Genomic DNA, 14,754 nt, shown 5'->3' on the forward strand with positions numbered 1-14,754 from the left:
TGTGCATCCATGTCTCAGTTTATATTTCCCTGTAAAGGTTTTTCTTGGGATTTTTTTATCCAAAGTGTAAACTTTCTGACGCGGTATCGCTTCGACTTTGAACTAATATCGCACCTAATAAAATTCGTAATAACATTTTTTTAGATAACATTTTTTTCAAACCTATCAAAATTCGATAAAAAAAAGGTTTTGAGTTTATCTCGAAAAGTTAAAATTTGCATTTACCCCTGTGTTATTTTAGAGGTGCGCATTGTTAAACAATGTTTTATAGTCTAATTTGTTTAAGAATTAGTAGTAATTAATTAGTTGTTACAATTTATAGATACCTTCATTTTGTAACTTACGTTTCGATTAATATACAGGTAGGTACGCAGCGGCATGGTGGCGCCCCCGCACAGCCTCGCGTTTTTATTGTTATTATTTCTTAATTTGGTGTCGAATTTTTAACCCCCGACTTAAAAAGAGGGATGTAATATAAGTTTGACCGCTGTGTGTCTGTGTGAGCCTGTCTGTGGCACCGTAGCTCTTAAACGGTAGTACCGATTTGAATGCGGTTTTTTTTATTTGAAATCAGGTTTTGTAGCGATGGTTCTTAGACATGTTTCATCAAAATCGGTTAACCGTTTCTGAGATTATTGAAGTTTGAAGTGACAAAGTCGGTGGTTTTCCAATCCGCTTTAGATCGGCGTGATAACTATAGTTATCACGTGATAACTATAAGATCAAAAACCCTCGTTCCGCGAGTCTGTGCCCAGTAGTGGGAGTGGGATGTAGACAGGAGGAAGATGATGACTATGATGATACAATCATTTTCCATAACCAACGTCGAAGCAGTCAATCTCGACGGCGTGTGAAATCTCAAAGTGTTGTCTAAACAGTTGTATTAATAGCGAGTGTTGTTTAACGCTACTCGACATCTGCGCCGGCGCTTGACTCATTTTTTACACGTTGACTTGCTCTCGCGCAGAGGCCGCGAAATCGGCGTAGGCCAGCCATGAATTACGTAAAGTCAATTTTGACATAGACATAACTTTACTCGACTTCAAAACGTATACTGACTTAAAATAATACACAAATTCCAAAAAACATTTGATGATGTCAATAACCTAACCAACAAAAACGGCTGAACTGATTTCGATTAAACATATCTAAGAACCATCGCTAGAAAACCTGATTTCAAATAAAAAAACCGCATTCAAATCGGTCCACCCGTTTAAGAGCTGCGATGCCACAGACAGACAAACAGACGGACAGACAGACATACGTAACGGTCAAACTTATACAGTTTATTGTATGCGAAACCTGTCATTTGATTGCGATCGCGAGCGTCAGAAACGATAGGCAATACAATACGGCCTCGGGTCATCTTAAGAGCGAACATAAACATTAATTCGTTTTTAAGGAATATAAAAGTCTATCACGAATAATTATTGGAGTAGACACATTAACTTATATATTAAGAAGTGTTCTATCAGACAACATTTTTAATTTTCATTCAATTTTTATGAAATAATCGAGAAAAAACTAACAAAAATGCAACGTTGCCAGCTCAGCAGGTATAAATGCTCTTAATGCCTTGCTTGATCGCACGTAGCTACCGAGTAAACGAGCGAGATAGTGCTCTCGGCCGAGTACTCGGTGCGTATAAACATAGCGAGCGAGCGAGCGCTGAACAGTTACTCGCTTACATCACTGTCTCGGCCGAGAAACATTTTACTGTCTCGCCCGTTTGCTCCGTACGTGTGATCAAGGCATAATGCCCTGATCACACGTACCGAGTAGCATGGCGAGACAGCAAATTGGTACTCGGCCGAGAGAATAGGGTGGGCGAGTAGGTGTTTACACGCATTTTGATTTTCCTGGTGACAGTGGCCAATACGCGGTAGCGCGGCCGCTCGCTACGACGACGCTACTGACTGGCGAGTGGCGAGTAAACGAGTTCATACCTGCCGAGTGGCGAGCGAGTCGGCGCGGGGTATGCTGAGAGGAGTTGCGGGGGTGGGCACTCGGCCTAGTAAACAAACCAGGGTCGCCATTTTGCTCGGCCGAGTACTAGGCCGAATATTCGTCACATAGTACACACGAACCGAGCACTCGGCCGAGGACACTCTCTCGCCACTCTACTCGGTACGTGTGATCAGGGCATAAGTTTTGAACTCGCTCACTTTGCGGCCGCATGTTATGATATGATGTGCGTAACGCTAACGCGCATGTTCCTGCGCGGGCGCTGATTTGCAAGAGCTTTGTAATTTTGATCCCGATGACGGCTGCAGTTCCGCTATTTTATAAGCTTTTATTTAACTCGACCGAGGTCGTATTGCCTAACGTTTCTGACGCTCGCGATTGCAATCAAATGACAGATTTCTCATACAAAAACTGTCATTTGATGACACTGTCAGAAATGTTACGCAATGTTGTTTTTGTTCGGTCTAATCTTGTAAATCAATTTTGACCCACTTGCAGTCGTCAAATTGACTTCAAATTTGTTAAACCTACATGTAGATTGGATGAAAATGCAAGTACAGGCAACAGAAAGTCCAGTAATTTATAAGAGCTTGAGTTAATTTTTTAACAAAAAATTATTAAGTACAGGGTACTTTCTTAACATAATATTTGTACAAAATTTTAATTGATGACCTCGCGTTTTTGGATCGCGTTTTCAGAAAACGGGTCTTAACAGACGGACGAATCGCGTATCCGACAAAGTGATCCTATAAGAGTTCCATTCTTAAATAATTTATTGAATCAGGCGTTACTTTGCGGAGGTCCGTATCAATGAACTAAAAGTTCTTTGCTCACCAGCGACCTTATGATAGCTATACGTTTATAAATGTAAGATATGCGTGTTTATGCTGTTCCTCCACTTCCACACTGTAAGAACACACACAAATCACACAAACCCATCTATCACCAATACCAGACTACACTGACGCGTTTCGAACTCAATCAGAGCTCATCTTCAGAGCAACACAACCGTACACCATGCTACCAGATGTTAGACTAACAAACCACAACAAACGTTTAATTTGTCATTTCTTGGTTCCGTTTTTACCGTCTAAGATACGGAACCTCTATTCAACCAACAAAAGTGATTTCACCAATCTTATCTACAAGGCTTTTAGGTATATCTAAGTATTTAATTAGGTCGATGTTTAATTAGAACCATTTTCCTCAAATCCCCGATTTAATTTTGAGGATCTTCAATTATATCACTCGACCTGGGGAGTCGTTAACGTAAATATTTGAACGTTCGTAATTTTTTGAATGTAAAGTTCGGCTGAATTCTACTCGTTGGGGTTCCGGAATTTAGTTTTTCCTTAGTTTTACTACTCTCCATAGAAACGGCCAAGGGCCGAAACCCACCGGTTTAGATTTTAGAGGGGGGGGGGGGGTGGACGTTCGACTTGAATGAAAATTTGCACTTTAAAGTTGAATATTTCGCAAAAAAAATCAATGAATCGAAAAATCGTTGTAGCAGACCCCTAATGGTTTTAAAATACCTATCCAACGATACCCCACACTAAAGGGTTGGATGAGAAAAAAAAATCATCCCCACTTTGGGCCTATGGGAGGTACCCTAAAAAAATGTTTTTCCTAATTTTTTATTGTACCATTTTGTCGGCATAGTTTACATATATATCCGTGCAAAATTACAGCTTTCTAGCATTGATAGTCCCTGAGCAAAGCCGCGGACGGACGGGCAGACAGAGAGACAGACAGACATACAGATAGATAGACATGGCGAAACTATGAGGGTTCCGTTTTTGCCATTTTGGCTACAGAACCCTAAAAACGAGTATCCCACCCAACAAGCCTCCTCCTTTCTCAAGTTACGTTATGGGTGTCCTTCCGCTGACCCGCCTGCTATTTGCTCATATAATGTTAAAAAAAAAATCCATAGAACAATCACCGCTCCCCGTGGACATCCATCCAACATAAGTTACGAGTGCGTTGCCGGTCCATTGATAAAAGCATACGCATACCGTTATAAAAATCACATGAGAGAAGAACACATAACTCGTAAATTTCATTTTTCACGTCGCTGTCCTTGTGTCGTGCGTGATCACAGCGCGGAGCACGTAGTCCCTAACGAGAGAAAGGTGAAGGGTCGTTGTGATAGACAATGTGAAGCACCTTTCTTAGCCGTGGAAAAATGTTGGACAGGACAACTAAAGTAATTGGCGTTTTGCCATAGTTTTTGTATTCTATTCTACTTATTATTAGTACTAGACTAGACTTAAAGCGATGTTTCCACCAGAGATGTGCGAGGATGTGTTGCGAGGAATATGTTTTTCATTAACCAATAGAAACGCTTCATTTACCTCGCCTTGATCCGCTCAGCTGTTTGCACCAGAGATGTGCTGTACGAGGATGTGTAAATGAAGCGTTTCTATTGGTTAATGAGAAACACATCCCTCGCAATACAATTATTGGTGGAAACGCTGCTTTAAGGCGATCGAATTTCAACTTACACGGCTTAAAAAATTTAATCGTTAAAATGTTTCACCCGCAGCACTAAACTTGAAGTTAATAAAGTTACCTTTGGCATGTTTGCTTGTATGCAACTTAAAGAATCATCAGTTCATAATCGCGGTATCTAAATATTGGACGGCAAATGCCTTAAATCAGCCTAATCTAGCGCGTAGTTTGAACAAGTTAATGTTTCCTTTCCTGTATGTTGCTAGTTCATTTATCAAACCTCCGACCCGCTTGACCTTGGTGAACCCGATAACACAGTGGGAATGCGAAAAGACAATGCGGCTGAACCCGACGTAGAAAGGTTCAAGTAGGTTACAATAATTCGTACCAGAGTAGATAGAAATGGGAAAGAAGTGTCAAGCTAAAAGCTCTTTGTTACTTAAACTTTGGCGGTTAACCTAAATTTGTACGTCGTTTTTTAAAGATAAAACTGTTGTAACCGACGCGGCAGCTTTTCAAATTTGCAAATTGCTCAAGCAAGTTGATTTTGGAGATTGATTGCATGAAGTAAAGCGGTGTTTTTATTACAAACTGAATAGTATTCAGAAATATACATACGATTTAAAAAAAAAGTTCCGAATATTATTTCAAGGAGACTTGTCAACGCGCAGTTATGTAAGTATAAGACATTGATATCCGCTGTATATAGTCATACGATACATTACTTTGTTTACACTAGCGAGCCATTCACAAAATACTACTAATGCAATTTTACTAATGTAGCAGCTTGATTTAAGCATGACGTGGCTAAAACTCGCAATAAATAAACCTGCGCAGCTCTGTTAAGATTAGAGAACACTTTAGATAATATAAAGAATATATTGCGGCAGTTTTCCAAAACAAACCACACCCGAAGATGATAAATAGGTATACCTAACGTGCCGTTGGATAAGTTTGTTGCGTTATGTAAAACCTGTTAACGTGCTATTGAGTATCAGGTTTCAGTGTCACTGCTTGATGATGATGAAGCTATTGTTCAAACTGCTATTCTACGACGCTACGCTTGTGTATCAAACTTTGGCTGTTGAAGAAAGTAACCAGATCAATCATGTACCTACCTACCTATCTATATTTGTTATGAATATGTTATGTATTCTGCGTCTTATTTGGCAGGCTTCGCTCTCGCTTGCTCTGCTGTGGAAGCAGCTTCTAAGTGGTTCATAGATATGGACCTCCGTAAAGTAGGTAACACCCGAATCAATCGTATCTTACTTTCCAAGAGGCAAGAGGCAACGAGTTACAACTTTACGAGTACTCTGATCGCAAAGCTTGGAAACTTGGTCATGATTAATCGGTCCATTGATAAATGGTCGATCGTTAAACGACCGAAGTTTGAAACATTTAAAATATTAAGGCCAGCCGGGCATTAGTGGCATATTTAATACGATAACGGGCGACTCCCGGTATAAGTATGAATAGTACCTATACCTTATTAATTATTCCTACTATTGACTTTTCTTTAAATGGAAGCTTATTAATGTTAGGAGTTTCGGTTCGTTACTTCGTCTTCATCTATTTAGGTACAATTTGAAACGTGTTCGGTATAACCTAAAAGACAACCATGGTTTTACAAATCTTAAGTAATCATCTTAAACTATACCACATTACCTACATGTGTTACACTACATTATGTTTTAAATAATAACGTGATATTGGTCCTTAGGTTCAAAACTCGTACACGGCGTTGACGTTCAAATAAATGAAAAAAAATGTTTGAACAGCAAATCTGACAAGAAGACAGTGTTGCTGTTCAAAAAACTTTAAAAAGGCTTGACACAAAAACTACTCACAAACTTTATGTTGCTCAAAATCACAAATAGTCATTATTATTTATATATTTTTTAAATTGATTTTATAGAACAAAGATTAGTCTTGCATAATTGCTGTAATGTTTTGCAAAATAACATAACAATTCTTCGGAAAAAACATTTTATTTCAAATTCCGCCAATCACAACTACACGGTCCGTGACATTTTGGACTTGAAAGTTTTTTTTTAATTTTTGTATGTCAAAAATTATATTCAAAAATAATACTAGATGTAATTTGCTAAGTGAATTAATATACAGTTTACTGATTTTCCAAAAAATATACTCAATTCTTACAACTCACAAAAAAATCGTAAGAATAAGAAATGCCCAGGTAATTAAAAATCGCGATTTCAATTCAACGTCAGTAATGTAGGATTTTAAAAGGATTTTCACTGTTTTATTTAACAGACAAGTTTCCTCAGCTCGTTACTATACTATTGTGTTAATGTTATGTTAATTCGACACGCAATGGACGGGATCTGTTAAACATCTCTATTACAATACGAAACAGATTCCGTAGTGGCCTAGCCAAAACCGTGCCGCGGTGCGGAACTAAATTTCAAAGTGGGATTGTTAGTTAAACAAACATCACCATCACCAGCAATCATTCATCTCGGAAACCTAAACATTTCTGCTGGACCAAGTTCTTGACTCAGTTAGTCTTCCACTTTTGTAACCCGTGCGTGTTCAAGTGTAATGTATCAAAAATTCAATTCGTGCGTATACTTTGCTATTTTATCTGGTGCGGTTCTTCCGGTGGTTATCTGAAAAGTATTACGTAGGCGTTGGGTTAATATCATTGATAAAATTAACTTCCAACTGAAAGGGGTTGCTGTCATTATTACCGTGCGTAGGCTACCTACTCGTAAATTGTATTGATCATGAATTTTTAACATCATTGGTATGGTACATCGTAAAACATTAAAATTATTGGTTGTACGCTGATATGGTAGTTGAGCTTGTGAAATTACTTACGTGGAACGCGCTACTTTCTTGGCCAAACTCTATACTTTATCGTATATTTTTAAAACATCAGTGAAAAATCCACTGCGAAGGCAATCTTTAAAAATAAACGCGAAACCCTTAGGGCCTTCACGATCCAGGTCAGCAGCCAGTGGAAAGCAATGGGACGGTAGAAAGAACAACTATATTTAACAATCTCCCCCTCAACGCCTGATTAGACAACCCCCCATATTGATTGACTTTATCTCCCACACGTCAGTAGTAAGGCTTAATATCTGTCACGCACAGGCTGGCTTTTAGGCTGGTCAAAAAAACAGTGAATTTGGTGAGGGTACACACGACGTCAGCGGTGTTTTGAGTACCTTTAGAATTCTCGGTGGTCGCTACAACCTAAATGTTTCCAAATTTTCACGTCCTTGCCGGTTTAGTTCCGTCCGCACTAATATTCATTGAGCTGGATCGGTTTTAGCTGAGTGAGTCCTTTGAGTACAGTTTTATTGAACCTTTCCACGGTATTAACTAAAAGTGATGCTTCAAGACAAACTAGTGTTACATGAAATCACGATGATTTTGCGATAGTCAACTATGGACGTTAATCTACAAGCTAATAGTTCCTAAAGATGGTGCCAAGTCTCAATAACAATAATTAATTTCCAAGAGATCTCACTCCCTCAAGTTCGTCTTTGATCTAAAGATTCAACACCTACATCATTTTAAATGGTATAATACATCGGTTTGATTCATTGATAACAGTCCAGCTAAATAAAATTACTAAACTGAACTGAACACTCATACATTTAAAACTTTTTCTTACGCAAACGCAACATTTTCGCAGACTGATAGGGAAACGTATTCCACGCATCTAAATCCTCGGGTAAAAGCTCCTACCCTACATGTACAAACCTGACTCGACTGCGGGATTACGTTCGGGATACAACTATTAATACTGTATAGCTTAATGTTTCCTTTATGCAAAGCGGGTATTCAATATCTACTTGCTACACTGTGTCCTTGTAGAGATATGTTACTAAGTAATTTGATGTGTCTGACGCTTGGTGCGTGTTTAGTTCTGTCATTTTGCGTCAACGACCAGGATCAAATTTATACAAAGTGCACTCAAGTGGCAACCGCGTTAATATGCTAGTTGCTACGCTTTGCCGGAGGAATCCTTTTTACTTCTACGTTATTGCAATATGAATCCTATAGTGTAGGAAAAAAGTTTGATTGTATCTTCAAAGTGCCAAATATTTAAACAGGACTCATATCAAATATTGGATTACTGAAATAGCCTGTTAAATCAATTTCGGTGAGAAGTTCCAATTTTTATCTCGGCTTTTATAACTCCCAAAAAGTTAAAAAAAAAACTGAATTTAATTACAGCAGACGGAGACAATAAAAGATGGTAGATTCGGTTTAGAATTTGAGATGCGGAAAGAAAAGGAATTACTTTGCTTCAGTACCTTGACACGTTGAAAAGAAGAAATGTGTGTAGATATACATAGGTAGAGTTACACGTTTGTAATGAATAATGATACGGAAACTATCAATCTTGTCTGAGAATCATAGCGATCATATACGTGCAGGTCTAATATTGTTGCGGAATTTCGCTTCGACTTCCTTGTAAATAAAGCTTGAAAATTGTATAATTTTAGAATGATTTTAGATCTTAAAAATGTACTTACCCAAAGCGAGAAGTAAATCGAAAATTCACATGACGGAGACACAAATACCAAATCCATCCTATGGGCGATCCCTAGTCGGCGTTTCAAAGGCTTTTATAAAATCAATTTGACAGAATTTTAATTGGAGATAGTAGCCAAACGGGCTCGCGTCCCGTGGTTATAATTTACATACTTATCTATCACCCGTATAAGATAAAACACGTTAATGAGTACCTTAGAAATTCCAACAAACTTGCAAAATAACATTTGCGCCTTTGAAAATCTGTTACAGAAGTCATGAAAACAACCTTGTTTTACCCGACTGCGAAGAGATGTGAAGAAGGGTTATGTGTTTGCCTCGTATGTATGTCTATTCCTATGTCCTCTCGTAAGTACACAACGGCTGAACCGATTTTGATAAACGATACGTCATTGGATTTGATGAAGCGAGTGACACTGGGTCCATGAAGATCTTGAAAAATCAAAATGGCGGATTTGAGCATTCAAAAATTTTTTTTATTCAAACCTGTCAAGTAGGGTATCAAATGAAAGCTAATAATTAGCCCATACTAAATATGTATGGGTTATTATAGTTTTGATCTACATTTTCACAAAAATATCAAAAAAGTGTAAATAAAACAATAAATTAAAAAAAAAACCGACTGCCTTAAAAATACTAAAAAGAAGAAAACAAGTCTAGGGGGCTAGAACTCTGTTTAGTAGCTAACTTAAAGTTCAACAGTCGGGACCCATTCAAATTGACCAGCTCAAAAATTCTTAGTACCTAATGAGTCCCGACTGTTGAAAAAGTTATTAAAGAATTAGCTACTTAACAGAGTTCTAGCCCACTAGACTTGTTTCTTCTTTTAAGTATTTTTTAAGGCAGTCGGGTTTTTTTTTTTTAATTTATTGTTTTATTTTATGATTTTTTATCAATGAGAAAATACTTTTCATTACCCCTCCATTAATAAACGCTTTTTATGCACTGTCGCTGGCCTCAGATGGCTTTATAGCTTACCGAGAGAGGACTAGCTGCCAGACTGTTGATTACTGAGGGAAGTAATCATAGTAAAGTTTCGGTGGTGGTGATGTTTATTAATAGTTGGTATTGATCTTTATGTGTCACTTTTTTGATATAACATTTATGTATAAGACAGACAAGATATTGCTTCAATATGTTGTGAACTTTCTATGATAGGTATATACGTATTCGGTAAAAATATTTAGCCTAAGGGGCTGTTTCACCATCCATTTGTTAACTAGCGGTTAGGTGTGATGCCGTCTCTATTCGTTTTGTTCGAATAGACGGAGACGGCATCACATTTAACCGTCGGTTAACGCTAATCAATAGATGGTGAAACAACCCCTAAAAACTATAGCAATTCATTCGTAGCATCATTTTGATGTTCTGTCCGATATCATTATTTTACCTAACAGTCGCATTTTTCTGATATATGTTTAAGTTCGTGTACACGTTTACGGATTTCTTTTGTCTGGGGACAATTTTAAGATAATCTTTAGGTTATTTAGAAACAAGTATTTAAGTTACTTCTTTATGATTCTTGCATTTCAAGTTTATTTTTTGTAGCTTGAAGCGTATCAATATTCGCAGCACTTAATAAATAGCTTTTTTTAGTCTTTCGAATCGAGTTATAATTCGCATAATTTTATGCAAAAAACATTTAGATTTGACTATTACATCCATATTTTATCAATTTAGATTTGACGACCGGATGGCCGAGTGGTTAGAGAACCTGACTACGAGCTTAAGGTCCGGGTTCGAATCCCGGCCGGGCAGATATTTGTATGAAATAATACGAATGTTTGTTATCGGGTCTTGGATGTTTAATATGTATTAAGTATGTATTATCTATATAAGTATGTTTATCCGTTGCCTAGTGTCCATAGTACAAGCTTTGCTTAGTTTGGGACTAGGTCAATTGGTGTCAAGTGTCCCATGATATTTATTTTATTTATTTATTTAATTTATACCTAGTGCCATCCACGAAGACGCGTGATTTTGTCAAAGACATTAATGACATTGTAATAAGAGCCACGGCACGCGTCATCGTGAATGACTCTACTATACGTATAGTTTTAGTGAACAAAATACCATATCCAGTATGCTTGCTGTAAATTACTATAAATTCGTTATATTTATGCAGTCTTTGTTAAAATATTAGCTTTGCTCACACGTTGTTAGTGACCCGGGTACTGCTCACGAGCATTCATGTCCGTCAAAGCGTTAACAGACGCTCCCCTTTCACAACAATACTTACTTGCAGATAAAATAATGGACGAGACGAGAACTCTTTATTTTCCCCTTAAAGCAACTCCTGTAATACCCGAGTTTTAAAGCGTTACATTCAAAGTAAATTTATCGGTATTCGTAACTTGAGATGCTTTTATGAAGTTTAATTTGAAGAGGCTTCTTTTGACCTACTTTACCGTGTTCTCGCCGTAATGTTTCCTTTTACACCTTGATGGATATTTTTTCACAGTAAATTTCGTCGTGAGAAAATTGCTGAGCGTCTTTCAATGTAATAATCATGACTTTGATGTTAATGACTGAAATGACTATTTCATTATATGTTTTTTTTTATATTTGACAAGTTAAAAGCCGAACTGTGTAAAATACTATAAATTTTATCCAACACTTCACTGAAAATTGAAAAGATAGGTTGGAATCGAAAACGCTTGTGGACAACCCATTCATTTGGGTAATACTAGACGATTGTATCGCGAACAATTCGAACCCATTATTAAAACAGTAAATGTTTGATTATTTCCTGTTCCATGTAATGACAAAATAAGAGCTATCGTTTTCAGTATAACCCAACTCGTCGTGTGTACCCTACAGATTTGGAGCTGAAATACAAAATGCTGCAAGTAAAATCGATTCCCAAAATTGACTAACTTTCAAAACTGGGTGACGGCCAATTTGCAGATGGTTATAAGTGAAAATCGTAAGAGATTATGCTACTGTACGATCTGTTTAATACTGTTGATGCTGTGTTACTACCTGATAGACGTGAGGCGAGTGTGGTATAAGATACTCTTGAATCTGTTCTATTTTGTTTGCGACATGTTAAAGTTGCTCATGAAGCTAGTGGAACTTTACTAATATGGTGTGAGTGTGACATGTAATTGTGTGGGTAAGTAAACCATCTGTGTAATGTGATGTTTTGCCAGTGATATTTACGACTGCAAGCATACAATTCCTCATTTACATTGAATTAAACTTTATTTATAAACAGAAGGTGCGTTAGGCAATCATGATTATGAAGATCCGTTGTTTCTATACTTAAATTTGCTTTAGTCAGTGGCGATTAGCCACGTAGCAAGAGTAGCAAGTGCTACGGGCCCCGCTTATCTAGGGAACCCGCGCACCAACGCTATCTGATCGTAAATTACAATTTAAATACTAATGTAAAAATATTTTTAAAATCAATGTAGTTAAAATACTGCCACCACAAAGATGAACCGAAACCGCTACCAACGAAAGAGATAGTATCATAATGATTGACTATTATTAATAATATAAGTGCATTTTTTAAAGTGAGCGCAAGTTGGCAACACTGCAAAACTAACATTATTATCGATATTATTAGCGACCTAGTCGTAATAAACAGACCGATTTTGACTTTCAATGAATATGAAATTGGTGACGTACTTATTAAAGGATGATAAATTGAAGAAGAAAAATGGTTTTGTAATCGCGGTATTGTTTTCTTGCATAATATATTAGTGTGAAGTAGGGTAAGTATCAAACTATATAAAATTAAATAAGTAGTATAGTTCTTATACAATAAATAAGTCAAAGGAATATATTTTGCAGGTGGTAGACCTTGTGCAAGGTCTGCCCGGATTGCTACTGTAGTGGACGGTCGGTCCGCTATCTAACTCAACTTTACTTAAATTAAAAGCACTTCTTTAGGATATTTTCATATGTATTTCCAAATCAACATGCTACGTTGGCAGCTCGGATACCAGTCTTCTCTTTAACACCCTTGCGTCCGTTCAATTTTATTATTCAAAATGGAACTATGCTGCCAGCATCGAATCGGACACAAGAGGTTAGTACACTACCACCATCTTGCTCGCTAATCCTGCCGTGAAGCAGCAGTGCTTGCACTGTTGTGTTTCGGCGTGGAGAGAAAGGCAGCCGGTGAAATTACTGGCACTTGAGGTATCCCATCTTAGGCCTCTAGGTTGGCAACGCATCTGCAATCCCCCTGGTGTTGCAGGTGTCTATGGGCGGTGATCTCTTGCCATCAGGAGACCCACTTGCTCGTTTGCCATCCAGTCAAATAAAAAAAAAACAGCTTACCATATTTTTGCTATCGCGCTACAGACAACTTGTTTTGAATACTTATTTAAAATCCATTTCTATCACCTTATTTCTCAACAGTACATATTTCATTTTAAATCTCATTTTAACTAATCAATCATCAGAGATCCAACTTTGACTAAGTTGCCTACGTATCCTAAAGTAAAAACCAGTTTAACTTCTAAACTTTGCTGCGAACTAGCACAGATTTTTGCGAACTTCATTTACCTTCACCAAATAGCTTTATTCTGTTCTGATAGTTCTAGATAAGGTATCTTTAATTTGTACCCAACTATATTATGTTTCATAATCGCAGATAGCATCCACTTTTATTGTATTTTATTGGTTTTCAAAATACAACGATACCATGATGAAATGTCATGGGAGTGCATCCCGCAAGCAGTCTCATGAGTCGTATACTCTAGACGTAATATATTAATTATGATTAGAGTCGGTCGCGGTTTTTACTGAGAGTTTGTCATTGACATCTATGTACCTTACGGCACTAGACTGGCTGTTTGGAGCAAAACGCGCGGCGCATCAATCATCAATATTATTTTGACACAACCCCTGTCACGGACGACAACAAACTATAGTGAAAGGTTCACAAATCTGCGCTGTGATCACATTTTGTGCGCCGTTTTGATGTAAGAAACATGCAGCCTATACATAGATGTCGATGGAGTTTGTCAAATAAAGAATAAGAAAAAGAATACTTTATTGTCAATAAATGTGTAAAATTAAAAGATGTTAAAGAGACATGAAAGGCAAAAAGAACCTATAGATTCCCGTTTTTCCATAAACTATTATAAAGCAAGAAACTCATAGTTATAGCAAACAAAGCACCATGTTTCCTTTCATAGAGAGAGATCTTTCTTATAAATACTTTAAGCTCATCAGAATTACGTCATCCATCTCGGATAATAAAGTACTCTTTTCATAACAAAACACTCTACAATGCTCCTACAATAAGCCTATTCTCTAAAACGGGGCTTATTTTCGTGACAGTTGTACGGTGTATGCTCAGCTAACTGACGGGCTCATTAAGTTTGCATTGAGCGGCCGAGATAGGCCCCTGACCTAATTAGCTCGAACTCTCTCCCTTATCAATGCTTATCAATATTTGGCGTTACCACTTCGATACTATACTAACTCACGTTTTTCCTGCTCCATATCAAATTTATTGTTTATTTGTTGGAGTTGGAGTAAATATTTGTGCAATTAAATGAAAAAGGTCTAATGTTTTTGTATTGTACGTTTATTCTCTTTTGTTTTTCAATTCAATACGTATTGTATTGATGAACGGCAATTAGTGCCTATTTGTTAACTTTTTAACTACAAGGACGTTATAATTATCGAATATGTACCTACATCAGTGGCATGCCGTAACTCGATTCCCATCGGTAGCCCAACTCAAAGAGAATATAAGAGGGGGACTCCCATACTAGCGAATGGAATCGAGTTTGTATTGAGTTTGCATGGCAAACCATTACCAACATGTACGCCAAGATC

The 14,754-nt window shown here is 37.4% G+C and overlaps 1 protein-coding gene across 1 annotated transcript in view; it reads left to right on the forward strand.

The window, feature by feature from the left end:
- The window catches only part of Itpr (Inositol 1,4,5,-trisphosphate receptor), a 185,009-nt gene that overhangs the window by 9,443 nt on the left and 160,812 nt on the right, over nt 1–14,754 (forward strand). The gene's annotated exons all lie outside the window — the stretch shown is intronic.

Source organism: Choristoneura fumiferana, chromosome 19, assembly GCF_025370935.1.
Source record: "Choristoneura fumiferana chromosome 19, NRCan_CFum_1, whole genome shotgun sequence".
Classification (NCBI taxonomy): Eukaryota; Metazoa; Arthropoda; class Insecta; order Lepidoptera; family Tortricidae; genus Choristoneura; species Choristoneura fumiferana.